This window comes from Urocampus carinirostris, chromosome 9 (assembly GCF_059441175.1).
Source record: "Urocampus carinirostris isolate Australia breed hairy pipefish chromosome 9, RoL_Ucar_1.0, whole genome shotgun sequence".
Taxonomy (NCBI): Eukaryota; Metazoa; Chordata; class Actinopteri; order Syngnathiformes; family Syngnathidae; genus Urocampus; species Urocampus carinirostris.
In genome coordinates, this window is record NC_142357.1 from 4,555,988 (window position 1) to 4,564,229 (window position 8,242).

The window sequence follows — 8,242 nt, forward strand, 5'->3', positions numbered from 1 at the left end:
CAAATGAGCCGGCCGCTGAAGTACAAATGTGCGTCTTTTTAATCTCTTGCAGGTCCATTTTCCTCTCTCTCACTTTCATCCTCACACAGCCTACTTAATCTCACGTAGACCCTGACAACCTACTCCTCCTGGACTTCTGATCTCATCTCATCCCCTCGAGCGCATCTTAACTCTAAATCCGTTCCCTTGCATCAGTGTCATCTTGTTATTGCCTCCCCTTCGGCACAGTGTTTTGACTTAGGGTTCTAACTAGCCAAACAACAACATTTGTCAATATCTAATATCTACCATTGCATTTACCCCGTCATGTCACATTTGCTTGTACAGCCTTTAATCACAAAATGTCTCAAAGAGCTGCACAGACCACAAACAAAATCCCCTGATCTGAAACCTACATAAAGGAAAGAAAAACTATGAAAAAACATCAGCATGAGGAAAATTAAGAAGCCCCCCAAAAGGGTCACATATGGGGTAATCCCCCGTCGATGATAACCAGGCTGCAATGGATGTTGTAAGGGCATCAACAGACAATACACTGTCAACATCAAAAATAAACATGAGTAATATCTTACATTTTGCAAAAGACTCATGACAAACTGCATCAAATCTCAGCTGATGCAGCCGGTTCTAGATCAGGGCCTCTGAACCTTTTTGACCCAGAGAGCCATAAAAGCAAAACAAAATGAGATTTTTTGTTTTATATAGCCAGCCACACCATATACTTTAAAACAAAATTAAACAAAACTGCCAAACCTATTCAAATTATTCAGCAAATTGTATTTTACTGTGTGATGTTTGATGATTTGATAAAATCTACAAAATAAGATTAATAACAGAGGCCGAGTCCAATACCAATTAAGATATCCCACTAAAAATGTCCCTCCCGCAGTTACTTATGAGTGTTTGGGTTCATTTTGACATTACGTCATCCTTGTCCTAAATAATGGTTTGCAAACAAGGTGCGAGTGAAGCTATTTTGAAAAATTGTCACAAAATACTGCAACACATTTATCTTCAAGGCAGACAATGTTGGGCAATGGGTATTGCACGCGCTGTGTGTATAGCTCCGCCCATTCTCACCCCTCATCCTATCAAATTGCTCTGGGTGCTTTGCTGGAGTTTTGGCGTGTGTACAGTTTATTCTGTAGTTTTTTATCATAAAGTGTCTCAACAGTGAACAAACATGGCTTAATTAGCTTCCATATAAAAGAATCCTTTAGTCTGTTTGTGTGACACATTGACTGTAAACTAGAGTTCAATTTTAGTATGTTAGCAACAGAACCTCTGGATAGTATCTTAAACAACTGGGAGCTGGTCCAAGTATGTCGGCAAGAATTGGGGTATTATGAAAAAACTTTCTTGTCCTGGAACGATTTCGCTGCAGCATTTTGCACCAGCTTCAACCTTTTATTGATTAACATTAGGTGACCAGTAATCAAGACGAGAAATAACAAATGCATGATTTGAAATCATCAAATTTGGAAGTTTTGCTCTTGGCTGTCTGAATGTTGCGAAGATTAAAAAAAGCTATTCTTTTCTAAAAGGATTCACTTGTAACCTAAACAGAATAGGGTTCGACGTGACAATAAAGAATCTATGTCTAGGTTCAGAGCAGTGTTTGAGAACATGTCCCAACATACAAAATGCTGGCATTGTTGTAAAAAGACTGACTTGCATTGAGAGCAAGGAATTTCATTTCAAACAATAGTCAATGTCAAATTCAACATGTGTCATGTTTGAAGATGATAAGTTTTAAGTTAGCCGATCAAAATAAGGAGAGAATACATCAATTGATTTTGAACTTGCAAGGTGGACAGGGAAAATAGCCAAACGTAAGCTAGAGATTCCAACTTGTTCTAAAGTCATTCCCATGGTGGACTTTCTTTTTATTAAATTTCCCTGGTTACAAAAGCAGATCCCCCTAAAGGGTATGATCATCAAAGAACAGCAACAGTATTGGCTAATAATGACAATGATGTATACAGTTCATAATAGTCAAAACAACAAATAACACTGCACTATAATAGTCAAAATAACAAAGTGAAATGCCATACATGCTTCTTTCTAGGTGTCAAATAATAAAAACTTATCAGAAGATACTGTTTTCACTGCCATAATGGTAATCCGGCTCAAATAACTTTCAAATTAGGGACTACTCAATGTCAGCCATGACTTTAAAGGTGGTCGATGTCACTTCAAGATATTTTACTTGCTGCCACCATATTCTGGTTGAAATCATTATTGCAGCTCCTTTTGTTGCGAGTAAAAGTCTGTGAAATGTTTAGGTGCGCTGGAATAAATTCCTTTTTCATATATTTTGGAGATAGGATTGGCATCCATCCATCCATTATCTGCACCGCTTATCCTCAGTAGGGTGCGCACGCCTCATCTCTCACTATCCAGTGCAGGGTGCTGGAGCCCATCCCAGCCATCTTCGGGCAGTGGGCAGGGGACACCCTGAACTGGTTGCCAGCCAGTCGCAGGGCACACAGAGACAGACAACTCACTCAGTCACACTTAGGGACAATTTGGACCGACCAATTAACCTAACATGCATGTTTTTTGGAATGTGGGAGGAGACCGGAGTGCCCGAAGGAAACCCACAAAAGCAAGGAGAGAACATGCAAAATCCACACCGGAAGGTTCGATCTCATGACCTCTGAACTGTGCCGTACACGCACTAAGCACTACACCGCCGTGCTGCCTTGGATTGGCATGTGGACAATAATTGAAAAATCCCTTTTCTTACTTTCAATATTTTCATCTTGGAAGAAAAGAACACTGATGATAAAAGTAAGATAAAAGCAGATACTGTTGGCTCTTTGAACTCAGTTGGGCATTGTTAAAGATATTTAATACTTGTACTCCCTCTTTTTGTTATGTCATGTGCAATGATAATTTAGCAATTTCAACTACTGATTTTGTCTATAATTTTTTTTAGCTTATACAATGAATTGTTTAAAGGAAGAATTAATATAAAAATATATTTTATATGTATTATTCAAGGCATTTTTTCAGCATGCTTTCAGGAAGGAATAGTACTGCTGTAGTGACCTGACCATAGTAAAATATACATACACCGTTTTAAATGTGCAAATAATAATGCTAAAATTGTTTTTTACAACCCTTTTTGCACTGCACTATGCTTATGAATTACCTATATTTCATGTTGACAATGTCTGTGAATGGCTTGTTAATGCAACATCCATTGCAGCCTGATTTATCCAGAACCCTCAGGTGATCCAGGACGAGTATATTGTGTACTCCCAGAACTGGAACCCAAAAAAGTCATGCAGCATTGTTCAAACAGTCAGTTCATTTAAATTCTGGTAGAGAAGGCGATTGGTTTACTGCAGCATTGTTTGTATCGATGCTCACAATCTAGCATCTCTGACTTTATGACATTCCTATCAATGTCTCTTTTGTTTATGTGCTGCTTTTGAATTTTTATGTGAAGCACATTGAATTGTCTTGTGCATAAAATATAATAACCCAAAAACCTGCCCGCCTAGACCTTTTTAGTGCAAATTTGATGTCAATATTTTCATTCAAAAAGAAATATATGCTATTAAGATTTTACAACATCACAATGAAGTTTGACCGTGAATAAAAAACCTCCACCCATTGACAATATGTTCTTTTTTTCAGTACAATATTACCAGTCATCCCATCCCCTAAAGGTGGGTGGATTGATCCAAATATCAATAATATCAATATTATTGACCTGTGATTAATAGTTTTTCTCAATTTAACTAGCACTATAACAATGTTGTTAGTGGATTGTACACTTTATGTGTACTGCTGACTTTATTGTCAAAATGATGTGCAATGGAAGGTAATTTGGTTGACTTGTTGCCTTTTCGATACAGTATTTTTATTATTGTTAAATTGTTACATTTTGGTTTGATTCTTGACTTTTGTTCAGGATCAGTTGATTAGTAAAATGATGTTATTTTCATAGCATTGACGCTTTTTTTAAATTAATTCAAGTCAAGTCATGATTATTTGTATAGCCCTTAATCACAAAGAGTCTCAAAGGGCTGCACAGACCACAGATTTTTGCAAACCACAAGACTATTATGACACCATCCCTGATCTAAAACTTACATGAGGGCAAATAATACAAAAATATTGTGAACATAAAATATAGGTTATTCATATGCTATAGAAAAGAAGCGCGTTTTAAGATTAGATTTAAACATTTCCACTGATGTTGCAGCTCAAATCTCAGGGGGAAGAGCATTCCACAGCACCGGGACCCGAATGGAGAATGTTCTCGAACCTGCAGATCTCTTCTTGGCTCTTGGGATCACTAGTAGACCAGCGTTTTCAGAGCGAAGACTGCGGACCGGAACATAGGGGGGAAATTCAATCTGAAAGTTATGAGGGAGCAAGTCCATGCATGATTTTAAAATCGGGGTAATATGATCAAACGTTCTTGTCTTAGTTAAAAGCCTCGCTGCAGCATTTTGTACTAGCTGAAGGCTCCTGATTTTGGACTTCGGGATACCGGAGAGTAACGCATTACAGTAATCGAGACGGGAGGTAACAAACGCATGAATTATAATCTCCGCACCCGACTGAGACAGCGAATTTTAGCAATAAAGCTGTTCTAGTAATATTCTTAACATGTGTTTGAAAGGACTGCATTGTTTACACTATTTGCATTTTCTAACTTTGTTTTCAAAGTGTTGTGCTACAGAAGGTATTTTTGTGGTCATGTTGAGATTATTATTTTGTATTTTAGTTATTTTGCCGCTTTTTTTTTAGTTTGACTCCTGACTCTTGTTCTGAAACCCTTGTTATAGAAACATCTTTAATTGTTTTTTGTACTGCAAAAGTTTACATTGTAGTTATCTGATAAAAGCTAAAAAAATGTTGTGCTGTGTTAACATAATTAAAAACTAACCCCAGAGTCGCTAGGGGGATTCAATGTTCTTACCACATTCAAGTAAAAAGTATCGTTAATGGCTAATTATCAAATGATACTACCAAATATTTACTTTAGTCAAATCAATACCAAAATACCCAGTATCGCCCACCCCTACCATCCATTTAAGATGTTGTGGTAACACATAACAAACTAAATTCTGTGTTATTCTATGTTGCTTTATTTATTTATTTCTTAGCCTTCATTCATGGTGGTCCTCCCAACTATGAGTAAGGAATCACTTTGGGAGGACAACAAATGAATGTAATTTATGCATACTGTAAGAATCTCAGGAAGAGAAATGCTCATATTCCCGAGAAGTTTAGCGATGAATACATTTGCAAACGATGAGGAGGCCGAGATGAGAATGTTTGCGCTCCGAGTTAACGTCCAGTGAATGATTACGGTCGAATCACCGATGTTAGAAAACAGGTACATAAGTCAACACATGTATATTTCAATTGAGATTTTTTTTTATTGCTGTTTTATCATCCCACAGCTTAAAGCTTGTTATGTTATTGCTTCCTTGTGTGATTTGTGACTATACTTTTGATTAGGTTTCTTACTTTACTAAATAAATAATGTATTACTAAGTAGGCCTGGGCAGATTGATCCAAATATTTATACCAAGCAAACACTTGGCTCGGATCGATACTATAGTCCTGTGATCTATACATCACCCTCAACCAATTTTCTCAAAGTGCATCTTTTCTAAGTAAATAGCTACAACACTTATCTCTCTCTCTCTCTTGACCAGTGCCCCCGGCTACTCTCAAAATGTATGCCTGTTTGTGTGACTGACAGACACACTTTGAGCATCTCGCCCTACTTGGCCTGCTGCTGCATCTTGCCTGCCAGGCAAAAGAAAGCGCCAAATCTACATGCACACCCTTATCAGACAGTTTCTGAACATAAACCTAGAAATCCTTTTATACAGAACCGAAATGGCTTCTTCGTTATATTGCTGATATGATACGACTCTCTTAGCTTTTGCTCTGAAACAGTTGTTGTAGTAGAAGTATTTTGTTTATGTACTTTAATAGTCTTTACATTGTATTGTGTACACTATTTGCACTTTCTGACTTTATTCTCAAAATATCTTTTCATGTTGACATTGTTATATTTGTATTATGGTTACATTGCTGCTTTATATGTTTTTTTAGTTTTTACACTGTTAAAGTTTAAATTGTAATTATTCAATAGAAAACCTTTAAGTGACTAAAATGTTTGTGCCGTGTATAGCTTAAATATAAACTGAGAGAAGGAGGGTTCAATTATTAATGATTATGACATTGTTAAGCGAAAATTATCGGTATCAATCGATAATACCATGAATTTAATTGGATTGGATCAATACCAAAATAGGGGCAGCACGTGTGACACAGTTCTGAGGTCATGAGATCGAACCTCCTGTGTGGAGTTTGTATCTTCTCCCCGTGCTTGCATGGATTTCATACGGGCACGGGTTACCTCCCACATTCCGAAAACATGCATGTCAGGTTAATTGGCCGGTCCAAATTGTCCCTAGGTTTGAATGAGCGAGCGGATTGTCTGTCCCTGTGTGCCCTGCGACTGGCTGGCAACCAGTTCAGGGTGTCCCCTGCCCACTGCCCGAAGATAGCTGGTATGGACTCTAGCCCCCCCCGCGACCCTACTGAGGATAAGCGGTGCAGATAATGGATGCATGGATCCCAATTGTCAATCCTAACTCCAAAATATGTGAAAAAGGAGGAGTTTATTCCAGTGCATCTAAACATTTCACAAACTTTTACTCGCAACAAAAGTAGCTGCAATAATAATTTCAACCAAAATATGGTGGCAGCAAGTAAAATATCTTGAAGTGACATAGACCACCTTTGAAGTCATGACTGACATTTAGTAGTCCCTAATTTGAAAGTATTATTTGAGCCGGATTACCATTATGGCAGTGAAAACAGTATATTAACAGTTTTTATTATTTGACACCTACAAAGAAACATGTATGGCATTCCACTTTGTTATTTCGACTATTATAGTGCAGTGTTATTTGTTGTTTTGACTATTATGAACTGTATACATCATTGTCATTATCAGCCAATACTGTTGCTGTTCTTTGATGACCACACCCTTTAGGGGGTTCTACTCTTGTAACCAGAGAAATTTAATAAAAAGAAAGGGCTCGTGGGAATGACTTTAGAACAAGTTGGAATCTCTATCTTATGTTTGGCTCTTTTCCCTGTCCACCTTGCAAGTTCAAAATCAATTGATGTATTCTCTCTTTATTTTGATCGGCTAACAGTATTTATATATTATTTCTTTCAAGGAATTATTCATGTATTTAAAGAACGGCAAATGTTAGATTAAGAATTGATTAAATTCCTGTACAACTATCTCACCCTAACAAAAAAGGCTCCCTTCATTTCTTGCTCGCTATCTGTCAGAGTGTATATGTGTTTCCCTGGGATAAATAAGCGACAATGAGGTCACCATATTTCACGTAACGGTGCCCACGTCTTTGCATTAGCACCAGTGAATGGAAACGTTGGTGCCCACGCGCCGGCCCGTTGATTTGCCGTCTTGTGACAAATGAAAATGTCATAGGAGTGCACAATAAAAGGGGATGCCTTTCTTATAAAAGAATGTGAAGGATACCATGTGCTGAAGTAACATATACAGGATGAATTCATGTGGTAAATTGTTCCTCGTTTTACGGACTTGTTTTTTTATCTGACAAAGTATGAAATATTATGAGAAAAGCTTGTTAATCTACTTTTATGATTTAGTTTATTAGTATAGTGTTTACTGGCTAAAAGTTTAGGATTTTTTTCACAGTAAATAACAATAGATGTTGAATTGATGTTGCCTTAATATTGACAGTAACAAGAAAAAATAGCTGCTTCCCAATTTTCCTTAACACGCTGTATGTCAACATTATACACGTTGAATTCATACAAGATAAAACAGTTGGCATCGCTGACTAGCTGTGGAAATAATTAAAAATAGCTAGCAAAGGATAAAGACGCATGATACCAGGCATAGACTGCACTCACATTGACTTTTAATCAGCTTACCTTAAATGGGTCCTATAGTCCGATTTTTTTTTTCAACCTATTTCCATTGATTTATCTTGGTATATTTTTTCAGACAAGTATCAACCTAATCAGAGGTTCATTGAGAGTCCTGGACTTTAAACATTGTGAAAAAAAACATTCCCACAAGAAAATAATGTTGCATCGTATTTTTTCAAATTTACAATTTCTTTTAAGGGATGCATGATAATTGTCACGCTGAGACCAATAACGGACAAATATGATGTCAGTTATTGGCCTGATA